Raw genomic sequence first — 15,787 nt, 5'->3', positions numbered from 1 at the left:
GGACTGAAGGACTGAGGGACCGCGCTCCCAGGGACTGAAGGAATGAGGGTCCGCGCTCCCAGTGACTGAGGGACTGCGCTCCCAGGGACTGAGGACCTCACTTCCAGGGACTTAAGGACTGAGGGACCGCGCTCCCAGGGACTGAGGAACTGCGCTCCCAGCGACTAAAGGACCGCGCTCCCAGCGACTGAAGGGCTGAGGTACCGCGCTCCCAGCGACTGAAGGACCGCGCTTCCAGCGACTGAAGGACCGTGCTCCCAGCGCCTGATGGACTGAAGGACCGCACTCCCAGGGACTGAGGGGCCGCGCTCCCAGGGACTGAAGGACTACGCTCCCAGGGACTGAGGGACCGCACTCCCAGGGACTGAGGGACAACGCTCCTAGCGACTGAAGGACTGAGGGACCGCGCTCCCAGCGACTGAAGGACTGAGGGACCGCGCTTCCAGAGACTGAGGGACTGAGGGACCGCCTTTCCCAGCGACAGAAGGACCGCGCTCCTCGGGACTGAAGGACTGAGGGACTGCGCTCCCAGGGACTGAAGGTCTGAGGGACCACACTTCCAGGGATTGAAGGACTGAGGGAGCGCGTCTCCCAGCTACTGAAGGACCGCGCTCCCAGGGACTGAGGGCCTCACTTCCAGGGACTTAAGGACTGAGGGACCGCGCTCCCAGGGACTGAGGGACTGCGCTCCCAGCAACTAAAGATCCGCGCTCCCAGCGACTGAAGGACTGAGGGACCACGCTCCCAGCGACTGAAGGACCGCGCTCCCAGCGACTGAAGGACTGAGCGCTTCTAAGTACTGAGGGACTGCGCTCCTAGGTACTGAGGAACTGCGCTCCTAGCGACTGAAGGACCGCGCTCCCAGCAACTGATGTACTGCGCTCCCAGGGACTGAGGGACTGCTCTCCCAGAGACTGAGGGACCGCGCTCCCAGCAACTAAAGATCCGCGCATCCAGCGACTGAAGGACTGAGGGACCGCGCTCCCAGCGACTGAAGGACTGCGCTCCCAGCGACTGAAGCACCTTGCTCCCAACGACTGAAGGACTGAGGGACCGCGCTTCCAAGTACTGAGGGAAAACGCTCCCAGGTACTGAGGAACTGCGCTCCTAGCGACTGAAGGACCGCGCTCCCAGCGACTGAGGGACTGCGCTCCCAGGGACTGAGGGACTGCGCTCTAAGGGACTGAGGGACCGCGCTCCCAGCAACTGAAGATTGAGGGACCGCGCTCGCAGTGACTGAAGGACTGAGGGACCGCACTCCCAGGTAATGAGGAACCGCGCTCCCAGCGACTGAAGGACCGCGCTCCCAGCGACTGAAGGGCTGAGGGACCGCGCTCCCAGCGACTGAAGGACCGCGCTTCCAGCGACTGAAGGACCGTGCTCCCAGGGACTGAAGGACTGAGGGACCACACTCCCACGGACTGAGGGACAACGCTCCTAGCGACTGAAGGACTGAGGGACCGCGCTCCCAGGGACTGAAGGACCGCACTCCCAGCGACTGAAGGACTGAGGGACCACACTCCCAGGGACTGAAGGACTGAGGGAGCGCGTCTCCCAGCGACTGAAGGAATGAGCGACCGCGCTCCCAAGGACTGAGGGACTGCGCTCCCAGTGACTGAGGACTGCGCTCCCAGGGACTTAAGGACTGAGGGACCACGCTCCCAGGGACTGAGGGACTGCGCTCCCAGCGACTGAAGGACTGAGGGACCGCGCTCCCAGCGACTAAAGGTCCGCACATCCTGCGACTGAAGGACTGAGGGACAGCGCTCCGAGCAACTGAAGGACTGCGCTCCCAGTGACTGAAGAACCTTGCTCCCAGCGACTGAAGGACTGAGGGACGGCGCTCCCAGGTACTGAGGAACTGCGCTCGTAGCGACTGAAGGACCGCGCTCACAGCGACTGAGGGACTGCGCTCCCAGGGACTGAGGGACTGCGCTCTAAGGGACTGAGGGACCGCGCTCCCAGCAACTGAAGACTGAGGGACCGCGCTCGCAGTGACTGAAGGACTGAGGGACCACACTCTCAGGTAATGAGGAACCGCGCTCCCAGCGACTGAGGGACCGCGCTCCCAACAACTGAAGGGCTGAGGGACCGCGCTCCCAGCGACTGAAGGACCGCGCTTCCAGCGACTGAAGGACCGTGCTCCCAGTGCCTGATGGACTGAGGGTCCGCACTCCCAGGGACTGAGGGGCCGCGCTCCCAGTGACTGAAGGACTGCGCTCCAAGGGACTGAGGGACCGCACTCCCAGGGACTGAGGGACAACGCTCCTAGCGACTGAAGGACTGAGGGACCGCGCTCCCAGCTACTGGAGGACTGAGGGACCGCGCTTCCAGAGACTGAGGGACTGAGGGACCGCCACTCCCAGCGACAGAAGGACCGCGCTCCTAGGGACTGAAGGACTGAGGGACTGCGCTCCCAGGGACTGAAGGACTGACGGACCACACTTCCAGGGATTGAAGGACTGAGGGAGCGCGTCTCCCAGCTACTGAAGGACCGCGCTCCCAGCGACTAAAGGTCCGCGCATCCAGCGACTGAAGGACTGAGGGACCGCGCTCCCAGCGACTGAAGGACTGCGCTCCCAGCGACTGAAGGACCTTGCTCCCAGCGACTGAAGGACTGAGGGACCGCGCTTCCAAGTACTGAGGGACGGCGCTCCCAGGTACTGAGGAACTGCGCTCCCAGCGACTGAGGGACTGCGCTCCCAGGGACTGAGGGACTGCGCTCTAAGGGACTGAGGGACCGCGCTCCCAGCAACTGAAGACTGAGGGACCGTGCTCGCAGTGACTGAAGGACTGAGGGACCGCACTCCCAGGTAATGAGGAACCGCGCTCCCAGCGACTGAGGGACCGCGCTCCCAGCGACTGAAGGGCTGAGGGACCGCGCTCCCAGCGACTGAAGGACCGCGCTTCCAGCGACTGAAGGACCGTGCTCCCAGCGCCTGATGGACTGAGGGACCGCACTCCCAGGGACTGAGGGGCCGCGCTCCCAGGGACTGAAGGACTACGCTCCCAGGGACTGAGGGGCCGCACTCCCAGGGACTGAGGGACAACGCTCCTAGCGACTGAAGGACTGAGGGACCGCGCTCCCAGCGACTGAAGGACTGAGGGACCGCGCTTCCAGAGACTGAGGGACTGAGGGACCGCCTCTCCCAGCGACAGAAGGACCGCGCTCCCAGGAACTGAAGGACTGAGAGACTGCGCTCCCAGGGACTGAAGGACTGAGGGACCACCCTTCCAGGGATTGAAGGACTGAGGGAGCGCGTCTCCCAGCTACTGAAGGACCGCGCTCCCAGGGACTGAAGGACTGAGGGACCGCGCTCCCAGGGACTGAAGGAATGAGGGTCCGCGCTCCCAGTGACTGAGGGACTGCGCTCCCAGGGACTGAGGACCTCACTTCCAGGGACTTAAGGACTGAGGGACCGCGCTCCCAGGGACTGAGGAACTGCGCTCCCAGCGACTAAAGGACCGCGCTCCCAGCGACTGAAGGGCTGAGGGACCGCCCTCCCAGCGACTGAAGGACCGCGCTTCCAGCGACTGAAGGACCGTGCTCCCAGCGCCTGATGGACTGAAGGACCGCACTCCCAGGGACTGAGGGGCCGCGCTCCCAGTGACTGAAGGACTGCGCTCCCAGGGACTGAGGGACCGCACTCCCAGGGACTGAGGGACAACGCTCCTAGCGACTGAAGGACTGAGGGACCGTGCTCCCAGCGACTGAAGGACTGAGGGACCGCGCTTCCAGAGACTGAGGGACTGAGGGACCGCCTTTCCCAGCGACAGAAGGACCGCGCTCCTAGGGACTGAAGGACTGAGGGACTGCGCTCCCAGGGACTGAAGGACTGAGGGACCACACTTCCAGGGATTGAAGGACTGAGGGAGCGCGTCTCCCAGCTACTGAAGGACCGCGCTCCCAGGGACTGAGGACCTCACTTCCAGGGACTTAAGGACTGAGGGACCGCGCTCCCAGGGACTGAGGGACTGCGCTCCCAGCAACTAAAGATCCGCGCTCCCAGCGACTGAAGGACTGAGGGACCACGCTCCCAGCGACTGAAGGACTGCGCTCCCAGCGACTGAAGAACTGAGCGCTTCTAAGTACTGAGGGACTGCGCTCCTAGGTACTGAGGAACTGCGCTCCTAGCGACTGAAGGACCGCGCTCCCAGCAACTGATGTACTGCGCTCCCAGGGACTGAGGGACTGCTCTCCCAGAGACTGAGGGACCGCGCTCCCAGCAACTAAAGATCCGCGCATCCAGCGACTGAAGGACTGAGGGACCGCGCTCCCAGCGACTGAAGGACTGCGCTCGCAGCGACTGAAGGACTGCGCTCCCAGCGACTGAAGCATCTTGCTCCCAACGACTGAAGCACTGAGGGACCGCGCTTCCAAGTACTGAGGGAAAACGCTCCCAGGTACTGAGGAACTGCGCTCCTAGCGACTGAAGGACCGCGCTCCCAGCGACTGAGGGACTGCGCTCCCAGGGACTGAGGGACTGCGCTCTAAGGGACTGAGGGACCGCGCTCCCAGCAACTGAAGACTGAGGGACCGCGCTCGCAGTGACTGAAGGACTGAGGGACCGCACTCCCAGGTAATGAGGAACCGCGCTCCCAGCGACTGAGGGACCGCGCTCCCAGCGACTGAAGGGCTGAGGGACCGCGCTCCCAGCGACTGAAGGACTGAGGGACCGCGCTCCCAGCGACTGAAGGACCGCGCTTCCAGCGACTGAAGGACCGTGCTCCCAGGGACTGAAGGACTGAGGGACCACACTCCCACGGACTGAGGGACAACGCTCCTAGCGACTGAAGGACTGAGGGACCGCGCTCCCAGGGACTGAAGGACCGCACACCCAGCGACTGAAGGACTGAGGGACCACACTCCCAGGGACTGAAGGACTGAGGGAGCGCGTCTCCCAGCGACTGAAGGACCGTGCTCCCAGGGGCTGAAGGACTGAGGGACCGCGCTCCCAGGGACTGAAGGAATGAGCGACCGCGCTCCCAAGGAATGAGGGACTGCGCTCCCAGGGACTGAGGACTGCGCTCCCAGGGACTTAAGGACTGAGGGACCACGCTCCCAGGGACTGAGGGACTGCGCTCCCAGCGACTGAAGGACTGAGGGACCGCGCTCCCAGCGACTAAAGGTCCGCACATCCTGCGACTGAAGGACTGAGGGACAGCGCTCCGAGCAACTGAAGGACTGCGCTCCCAGCGACTGAAGAACCTTGCTCCCAGCGACTGAAGGACTGAGGGACGGCGCTCCCAGGTACTGAGGAACTGCGCTCCTAGCGACTGAAGGACCGCGCTCACAGCGACTGAGGGACTGCGCTCCCAGGGACTGAGGGACTGCGCTCTAAGGGACTGAGGGACCGCGCTCCCAGCAACTGAAGACTGAGGGACCGCGCTCGCAGTGACTGAAGGACTGAGGGACCACACTCCCAGGTAATGAGGAACCGCGCTCCCAACGACTGAGGGACCGCGCTCACAGCAACTGAAGGGCTGAGGGACCGCGCTCCCAGCGACTGAAGGACCGCGCTTCCAGCGACTGAAGGACCGTGCTCCCAGTGCCTGATGGACTGAGGGACCGCACTCCCAGGGACTGAGGGGCCGCGCTCCCAGTGACTGAAGGACTGCGCTCCCAGGGACTGAGGGACCGCACTCCCAGGGACTGAGGGACAACGCTCCTAGCGACTGAAGGACTGAGGGACCGCGCTCCCAGCTACTGGAGGACTGAGGGACCGCGCTTCCAGAGACTGAGGGACTGAGGGACCGCCACTCCCAGCGACAGAAGGACCGCGCTCCTAGGGACTGAAGGACTGAGGGACTGCGCTCCCAGGGACTGAAGGACTGACGGACCACACTTCCAGGGATTGAAGGACTGAGGGAGCGCGTCTCCCAGCTACTGAAGGACCGCGCTCCCAGGGACTGAAGGACTGAGGGACCGCGCTCCCAGGGACTGAAGGAATGAGAGTCCGCGCTCCCAGTGACTGAGGGACTGCGCTCCCAGGGACTGAGGACCTCACTTCCAGGGACTTAAGGACTGAGGGACCGCGCTCCCAGGGACTGAGGGACTGCGCTCCCAGCAACTAAAGGTCAGCGCTCCCAGCGACTGAAGGACTGAGGGACCACGCTCCCAGCGACTGAAGGACCGCGCTCCCAGCGACTGAATGACTGACGCTTCTAAGTACTGAGGGACTGCGCTCCTAGGTACTGAGGAACTGCGCTCCTAGCGACTGAAGGACCGCGCTCCCAGCAACTGATGTACTGCGCTCCCAGGGACTGAGGGACTGCTCTCCCAGAGACTGAGGGACCGCGCTCCCAGCGACTGAAGGACTGAGGGACCGCGCTCACAGCGACTGAAGGACCGCGCTCCCAGCGACTGAAGGGCCTTGCTCCCAGCGACTGAAGGGCTGAGGGACCGCGCTCCCAGCGACTGAAGCACCGCGCTTCCAGTATCTGAGCTCCCAAACTGACAGACTGCGCTCCCAGGGTCTGAGCTCCCAGGGACTGAGGGACCGCGCTCCCAGGGACTGAAGGACTGTGCTCCCAGGGACTGAGAGACCGCGCTCAAAGCGCCTGATGGACTGAGGGGCCGCGCTCCCAGGGACTGAGGGGTCGCGCACCCAGCGACTGAAGGACTGCACTCCCAGGGACTGAGGGACCGCACTCCCAGGGACTGAGGGACCGCGCTCCCAGGGACTGAAGGACTGCGTTCCCAGCAACTAAAGGTCCGCGCTCCCAGCGACTGAAGGACTGAGGGACCACGCTCCCAGCGACTGAAGGACCGCGCTCCCAGCGACTGAATGACTGAGCGCTTCTAAGTACTGAGGGACTGCGCTCCTAGGTACTGAGGAACTGCGCTCCTAGCGACTGAAGGACCGCGCTCCCAGCAACTGATGTACTGCGCTCCCAGGGACTGAGGGACTGCTCTCCCAGAGACTGAGGGACCGCGCTCCCAGCGACTGAAGGACTGAGGGACCGCGCTCCCAGCGACTGAAGGACCGCGCTCCCAGCGACTGAAGGGCCTTGCTCCCAGCGACTGAAGGGCTGAGGGACCGCGCTCCCAGCGACTGAAGGACCGCGCTCCCAGCGACTGAAGGACCGCGCTTCCAGTGACTGAAGGACCGTGCTCCCTGCGACTGAGGGACAGCGCTCCCAGCGACTGAGGTACCGCACTCCCAGTGTCTGAGCTCCCAAACTGACAGACCGCGCTCCCAGGGTCTGAGCTCCCAGGGACTGAGGGACCGCGCTCCCAGGGACTGAAGGACTGTGCTCCCAGGGACTGAGGGACCGCACTCCCAGCGCCTGATGGACTGAGGGGCCGCGCTCCCAGGGACTGAGGGGTCGCGCACCCAGCGACTGAAGGACTGCGCTCCCAGGGACTGAGGGACCGCACTCCCAGGGACTGAGGGACCGCGCTCCCAGCGACTGAAGGACTGAGGGACCGCGCTCCCAGCGACTGAAGGACCGCGCTCCCAGTGACTGAAGGACTGAGGGACCGCACTCCCAGCGACTGAAGGACTGAGGGACCGCGCTTCCAAGGACTGAAGGACCACACTCCCAGGGACTGAGGGACCGCGCTCCCAGCGACTGAAGGACTGAGGGACCGCGCTCCCAGCGACTGAAGGATTGAGGGACCGCGCTTCCAAGTACTGAGGTACGGCGTTCCCAGGTACTGAGGAACTGCGCTCCCAGGGACTGAGGGACTGCGCTCCCAGGGACGGAGGAACCACGCTCCCAGCGACTGAAAGACTGAGGGACCGCGCTCCCAGCCACTGAAGGACTGAGGGAACGCACTCCCAGGTACTGAGGAACTGCGCTCCTAGCGACTGAAGGACCGCGCTCCCAGCGACTGAGGGACTGCGCTCCCAGGGACTGAGGGACTGCGCTCCCAGGGACTGAGGGACCGCGCTCCCAGGGACTGAGGGACCGCGCTCCCAGCGACTGAAGGACCGCGCTCCCAGCGACTGAGGGACAGTGCTCCCAGCGACTGAGGGACCGCACTCCCAGGGTCTGAGCTCCGAAACTGACAGACCGCGCTCCCAGGGACTGAGCTCCCAGGGACTGAGGGACCGCGCTCCCAGCGACTGAAGGACCGCGCTCCCAGTGACTGAAGGACTGAGGGACCGCACTCCCAGCGACTGAAGGACTGAGGGACCGCGCTTCCAAGGACTGAAGGACCACACTCCCAGGGACTGAGGGACCGCGCTCCCAGCGCCTGATGGACGGAGGGAACGCGCTCCCAGGGACTGAGGGGCCGCGCTCCCAGTGACTGAAGGACTGCGCTCCAGGGACTGAGGGACCGCACTCCCAGGGACTGAGGGACCGCGCTCCCAGCGACTGACGGACTGAGGGACCGCGCTCCCATGAACTGAAGGACCGCGCTCCCAGGGACTGAGGGACTGAGGGACCACACTCCCAGGGACTGAAGGACTGAGGGAGCGCGCTCCCAAGGACTGAGGGACTGCGCTCCCAGGGACTGAAGACTGCGCTCCCAGGGACTTAAGGACTGAGGGACCACGCTCCCAGCGACTAAAGGTCCGCGCATCCAGCGACTGAAGGACTGAGGGAGTGCGCTCCCAGCGACTGAAGGACTGCGCTCCCAGTGACTGAAGGACCTTGCTCCCAGCGACTGAAGGACTGAGGGACCGCGCTTCCAAGTACTGAGGGACGGCGCTCCCAGGTACTGAGGAACTGCGCTCCCAGCGACTGAGGGACTGCGCTCCCAGGGACTGAGGGACTGCGCTCTAAGGGACTGAGGGACCGCGCTCCCAGCGACTGAAGACTGAGGGACCGCGCTCCCATGGACTGAAGGACCGCGCTCCCAGGGACTGAGGGACTGAGGGACCACACTCCCAGGGACTGAAGGACTGAGGGAGCGCGTCTCCCAGCGACTGAAGGACCGTGCTCCCAGGGACTGAAGGACTGAGGGACCGCGTCTCCCAGCGACTGAAGGACCGTGCTCCCAGGGGCTGAAGGAATGAGGGACCGCGCTCCCAAGGACTGAGGGACTGCGCTCCCAGGGACTGAGGACTGCGCTCCCAGGGACTTAAGGACTGAGGGACCGCGCTCCCAGCGACTAAAGTTCCGCGCATCCAGCGACTGAAGGACTGAGGGACCGCGCTCCCAGCGACTGAAGGACTGCGCTCCCAGCGACTGAAGGACCTTGCTCCCAGGGACTGAGGGACCGCACTCCCAGGGACTGAGGGACAACGCTCCTAGCGACTGAAGACTGAGGGACCGCGCTCACAGTGACTGAAGGACTGAGGGACCGCACTCCCAGGTAATGAGGAACCGCGCTCCCAGCGACTGAGGGACCGCGCTCCCAGCGACTGAAGGGCTGCGGGACCGCGCTCCCAGCGACTGAAGGACCGCGCTTCCAGCGACTGAAGGACCGTGCTCCCAGCGCCTGATGGACTGAGGGACCGCACTCCCAGGGACTGAGGGGCCGCGCTCCCAGGGACTGAAGGACTACGCTCCCAGGGACTGAGGGACCGCACTCCCAGGGACTGAGGGACAACGCTCCTAGCGACTGAAGGACTGAGGGACCGCGCTCCCAGCGACTGAAGGACTGAGGGACCGCGCTTCCAGAGACTGAGGGACTGAGGGACCGCCTCTCCCAGCGACAGAAGGACCGCGCTCCCAGGGACTGAAGGACTGAGAGACTGCGCTCCCAGGGACTGAAGGACTGAGGGACCACCCTTCCAGGGATTGAAGGACTGAGGGAGCGCGTCTCCCAGCTACTGAAGGACCGCGCTCCCAGGGACTGAAGGACTGAGGGACCGCGCTCCCAGGGACTGAAGGAATGAGGGTCCGCGCTCCCAGTGACTGAGGGACTGCGCTCCCAGGGACTGAGGACCTCACTTCCAGGGACTTAAGGACTGAGGGACCGCGCTCCCAGGGACTGAGGAACTGCGCTCCCAGCGACTAAAGGACCGCGCTCCCAGCGACTGAAGGGCTGAGGGACCGCGCTCCCAGCGACTGAAGGACCGCGCTTCCAGCGACTGAAGGACCGTGCTCCCAGCGCCTGATGGACTGAAGGACCGCACTCCCAGGGACTGAGGGGCCGCGCTCCCAGGGACTGAAGGACTACGCTCCCAGGGACTGAAGGACCGCACTCCCAGGGACTGAAGGACTGAAGGACCGCGCTCCCAGGGACTGAGGACCTCACTTCCAGGGACTTAAGGACTGAGGGACCGCGCTCCCAGGGACTGAGGGACTGCGCTCCCAGCAACTAAAGATCCGCGCTCCCAGCGACTGAAGGACTGAGGGACCACGCTCCCAGCGACTGAAGGACCGCGCTCCCAGCGACTGAAGGACTGAGCGCTTCTAAGTACTGAGGGACTGCGCTCCTAGGTACTGAGGAACTGCGCTCCTAGCGACTGAAGGACCGCGCTCCCAGCAACTGATGTACTGCGCTCCCAGGGACTGAGGGACTGCTCTCCCAGAGACTGAGGGACCGCGCTCCCAGCAACTAAAGATCCGCGCATCCAGCGACTGAAGGACTGAGGGACCGCGCTCCCAGCGACTGAAGGACTGCGCTCCCAGCGACTGAAGCACCTTGCTCCCAACGACTGAAGGACTGAGGGACCGCGCTTGCAAGTACTGAGGGAAAACGCTCCCAGGTTCTGAGGAACTGGCTCCTAGCGACTGAAGGACCTTGCTCCCAACGACTGAAGGACTGAGGGACTGCGCTTCCAGGGACTGAAGGACTGACGGACCACACTTCCAGGGATTGAAGGACTGAGGGAGCGCGTCTCCCAGCTACTGAAGGACCGCGCTCCCAGGGACTGAAGGACTGAGGGACCGCGCTCCCAGGGACTGAAGGAATGAGAGTCCGCGCTCCCAGTGACTGAGGGACTGCGCTCCCAGGGACTGAGGACCTCACTTCCAGGGACTTAAGGACTGAGGGACCGCGCTCCCAGGGACTGAGGGACTGCGCTCCCAGCAACTAAAGGTCCGCGCTCCCAGCGACTGAATGACTGAACGCTTCTAAGTACTGAGGGACTGCGCTCCTAGGTACTGAGGAACTGCGCTCCTAGCGACTGAAGGACCGCGCTCCCAGCAACTGATGTACTGCGCTCCCAGGGACTGAGGGACTGCTCTCCCAGAGACTGAGGGACCGTGCTCCCAGCGACTGAAGGACTGAGGGACCGCGCTCCCAGCGACTGAAGGACCGCGCTCCCAGCGACTGAAGGGCCTTGCTCCCAGCGACTGAAGGGCTGAGGGACCGCGCTCGCAGCGACTGAAGCACCGCGCTTCCAGTATCTGAGCTCCCAAACTGACAGACCGCGCTCCCAGGGTCTGAGCTCCCAGGGACTGAGGGACCGCGCTCCCAGGGACTGAAGGACTGTGCTCCCAGGGACTGAGGGACCGCGCTCCCAGCGCCTGATGGACTGAGGGGCCGCGCTCCCAGGGACTGAGGGGTTGCGCACCCAGCGACTGAAGGACTGCGCTCCCAGGGACTGAGGGACCACGCTCCCAGGGACTGAAGGACTGCGCTCCCAGCAACTAAAGGTCCGCGCTCCCAGCGACTGAAGGACTGAGGGACCACGCTCCCAGCGACTGAAGGACCGCGCTCCCAGCGACTGAATGACTGAGCGCTTCTAAGTACTGAGGGACTGCGCTCCTAGGTACTGAGGAACTGCGCTCCTAGCGACTGAAGGACCGCGCTCCCAGCAACTGATGTACTGCGCTCCCAGGGACTGAGGGACTGCTCTCCCAGAGACTGAGGGACCGCGCTCCCAGCGACTGAAGGACTGAGGGACCGCGCTCCCAGCGACTGAAGGACCGCGCTCCCAGCGACTGAAGGGCTGAGGGACCGCGCTCCCAGCGACTGAAGGACCGCGCTTCCAGTGACTGAAGGACCGTGCTCCCTGCGACTGAGGGACAGCGCTCCCAGCGACTGAGGTACCGCACTCCCAGTGTCTGAGCTCCCAAACTGACAGACCGCGCTCCCAGGGTCTGAGCTCCCAGGGACTGAGGGACCGCGCTCCCAGGGACTGAAGGACTGTGCTCCCAGGGACTGAGGGACCGCACTCCCAGCGCCTGATGGACTGAGGGGCCGCGCTCCCAGGGACTGAGGGTTCGCGCACCCAGCGACTGAAGGACTGCACTCCCAGGGACTGAGGGACCGCACTCCCAGGGACTGAGGGACCGCGCTCCCAGCGACTGAAGGACTGAGGGACCGCGCTCCCAGCGACTGAAGGACCGCGCTCCCAGTGACTGAAGGACTGAGGGACCGCACTCCCAGCGACTGAAGGACTGAGGGACCGCGCTTCCAAGGACTGAAGGACCACACTCCCAGGGACTGAGGGACCGCGCTCCCAGCGACTGAAGGACTGAGGGACCGCGCTCCCAGCGACTGAAGGATTGAGGGACCGCGCTTCCAAGTACTGAGGTACGGCGTTCCCAGGTACTGAGGAACTGCGCTCCCAGGGACTGAGGGACTGCGCTCCCAGGGACGGAGGAACCACGCTCCCAGCGACTGAAAGACTGAGGGACCGCGCTCCCAGCCACTGAAGGACTGAGGGAACGCACTCCCAGGTACTGAGGAACTGCGCTCCTAGCGACTGAAGGACCGCGCTCCCAGCGACTGAAGGACCGCGCTCCCAGCGACTGAGGGACAGTGCTCCCAGCGACTGAGGGACCGCACTCCCAGGGTCTGAGCTCCGAAACTGAAGGACCGCGCTCCCAGGGACTGAGCTCCCAGGGACTGAGGGACCGCGCTCCCAGCGACTGAAGGACCGCGCTCCCAGTGACTGAAGGACTGAGGGACCGCGCTTCCAAGGACTGAAGGACCACACTCCCAGGGACTGAGGGACCGCGCTCCCAGCGCCTGATGGACGGAGGGAACGCGCTCCCAGGGACTGAGGGGCCGCGCTCCCAGTGACTGAAGGACTGCGCTCCAGGGACTGAGGGACCGCACTCCCAGGGACTGAGGGACCGCGCTCCCAGCGACTGAAGGACTGAGGGACCGCGCTCCCATGGACTGAAGGACCGCGCTCCCAGGGACTGAGGGACTGAGGGACCACACTCCCAGGGACTGAAGGACTGAGGGAGCGCGTCTCCCAGCGACTGAAGGACCGTGCTCCCAGGGACTGAAGGACTGAGGGACCGCGCTCCCAGGGACTGAAGGAATGAGGGACCGCGCTCCCAAGGACTGAGGGACTGCGCTCCCAGGTACTGAGGAACTGCGCTCCCAGCGACTGAGGGACTGCGCTCCCAGGGACTGAGGGACTGCGCTCTAAGGGACTGAGGGACCGCGCTCCCAGCGACTGAAGACTGAGGGACCGCGCTCCCATGGACTGAAGGACCGCGCTCCCAGGGACTGAGGGACTGAGGGACCACACTCCCAGGGACTGAAGGACTGAGGGAGCGCGTCTCCCAGCGACTGAAGGACCGTGCTCCCAGGGACTGAAGGACGGAGGGACCGCGTCTCCCAGCGACTGAAGGACCGTGCTCCCAGGGACTGAAGGAATGAGGGACTGCGCTCCCAAGGACTGAGGGACTGCGCTCCCAGGGACTGAGGACTGCGCTCCCAGGGACTTAAGGACTGAGGGACCGCGCTCCCAGCGACTAAAGGTCCGCGCATCCAGCGACTGAAGGACTGAGGGACCGCGCTCCCAGCGATTGAAGGACTGCGCTCCCAGCGACTGAAGGACCTTGCTCCCAGCGACTGAAGGACTGAGGGACCGCGCTTCCAAGTACTGAGGGACGGCGCTCCCAGGTACTGAGGAACTGCGCTCCCAGCGACTGAGGGACTGCGCTCCCAGGGACTGAGGGACTGCGCTCTAAGGGACTGAGGGACCGCGCTCCCAGCAACTGAAGACTGAGGGACCGCGCTCGCAGTGACTGAAGGACTGAGGGACCGCACTCCCAGGTAATGAGGAACCGCGCTCCCAGCGACTGAGGGACCGCGCTCCCAGCGACTGAAGGGCTGAGGGACCGCGCTCCCAGCGACTGAAGGACCGCGCTTCCAGTGACTGAAGGACCGTGCTCCCTGCGACTGAGGGACAGCGCTCCCAGCGACTGAGGTACCGCACTCCCAGTGTCTGAGCTCCCAAACTGACAGGCCGCGCGCCCAGGGTCTGAGCTCCCAGGGACTGAGGGACCGCGCTCCCAGGGACTGAAGGACTGTGCTCCCAGGGACTGAGGGACCGCACTCCCAGCGCCTGATGGACTGAGGGGCCGCGCTCCCAGGGACTGAGGGGTCGCGCACCCAGCGACTGAAGGACTGCGCTCCCAGGGACTGAGGGACCGCACTCCCAGGGACTGAGGGACCACGCTCCCAGCGACTGAAGGACTGAGGGACCGCGCTCCCAGCGACTGAAGGACCGCGCTCCCAGTGACTGAAGGACTGAGGGACCGCACTCCCAGTGACTGAAGGACTGAGGGACCGCGCTTCCAAGGACTGAAGGACCACACTCCCAGGGACTGAGGGACCGCGCTCCCAGCGACTGAAGGACTGAGGGACCGCGCTCCCAGCGACTGAAGGATTGAGGGACCGCGCTTCCAAGTACTGAGGTACGGCGTTCCCAGGTACTGAGGAACTGCGCTCCCAGGGACTGAGGGACTGCGCTCCCAGGGACGGAGGAACCACGCTCCCAGCGACTGAAAGACTGAGGGACCGCGCTCCCAGCCACTGAAGGACTGAGGGAACGCACTCCCAGGTACTGAGGAACTGCGCTCCTAGCGACTGAAGGACCGCGCTCCCAGCGACTGAAGGACCGCGCTCCCAGCGACTGAGGGACAGTGCTCCCAGCGACTGAGGGACCGCACTCCCAGGGTCTGAGCTCCGAAACTGACAGACCGCGCTCCCAGGGACTGAGCTCCCAGGGACTGAGGGACCGTGCTCCCAGCGACTGAAGGACCGCGCTCCCAGTGACTGAAGGACTGAGGGACCGCGCTTCCAAGGACTGAAGGACCACACTCCCAGGGACTGAGGGACCGCGCTCCCAGCGCCTGATGGACGGAGGGAACGCGCTCCCAGGGACTGAGGGGCCGCGCTCCCAGTGACTGAAGGACTGCGCTCCAGGGACTGAGGGACCGCACTCCCAGGGACTGAGGGACCGCGCTCCCAGCGACTGAAGGACTGAGGGACCGCGCTCCCATGGACTGAAGGACCGCACTCCCAGGGACTGAGGGACTGAGGGACCACACTCCCAGGGACTGAAGGACTGAGGGAGCGCGTCTCCCAGCGACTGAAGGACCGTGCTCCCAGGGACTGAAGGACTGAGGGACCGCGCTCCCAGGGACTGAAGGAATGAGGGACCGCGCTCCCAAGGACTGAGGGACTGCGCTCCCAGGTACTGAGGAACTGCGCTCCCAGCGACTGAGGGACTGCGCTCCCAGGGACTGAGGGACTGCGCTCTAAGGGACTGAGGGACCGCGCTCCCAGCGACTGAAGACTGAGGGACCGCGCTCCCATGGACTGAAGGACCGCGCTCCCAGGGACTGAGGGACTGAGGGACCACACTCCCAGGGACTGAAGGACTGAGGGAGCGCGTCTCCCAGCGACTGAAGGACCGTGCTCCCAGGGACTGAAGGACGGAGGGACCGCGTCTCCCAGCGACTGAAGGACCCTGCTCCCAGGGACTGAAGGAATGAGGGACCGCGCTCCCAAGGACTGAGGGACTGCGCTCCCAGGGACTGAGGACTGCGCTCCCAGGGACTTAAGGACTGAGGGACCGCGCTCCCAGCGACTAAAGGTCCGCGCATCCAGCGACTGAAGGACTGAGGGACCGCGCTCCCAGCGACTGAAGGACTGCGCTCCCAGCGACTGAAGGACCTTGCTCCCAGC

The 15,787-nt window shown here is 65.0% G+C and overlaps 1 protein-coding gene across 1 annotated transcript in view; it reads left to right on the top strand.

The window, feature by feature from the left end:
* Window positions 1-15,787, top strand: part of dbh (dopamine beta-hydroxylase (dopamine beta-monooxygenase)) — a 229,314-nt gene that overhangs the window by 187,819 nt on the left and 25,708 nt on the right. The window lies entirely within an intron of this gene.

Source organism: Pristiophorus japonicus, chromosome 20 (genome assembly GCF_044704955.1).
Source record: "Pristiophorus japonicus isolate sPriJap1 chromosome 20, sPriJap1.hap1, whole genome shotgun sequence".
NCBI lineage: Eukaryota > Metazoa > Chordata > Chondrichthyes > Pristiophoridae > Pristiophorus > Pristiophorus japonicus.
The sequence above is the reverse complement of the archived record's forward strand: the minus strand, read 5'-3'. Positions and strand labels throughout refer to the sequence as shown.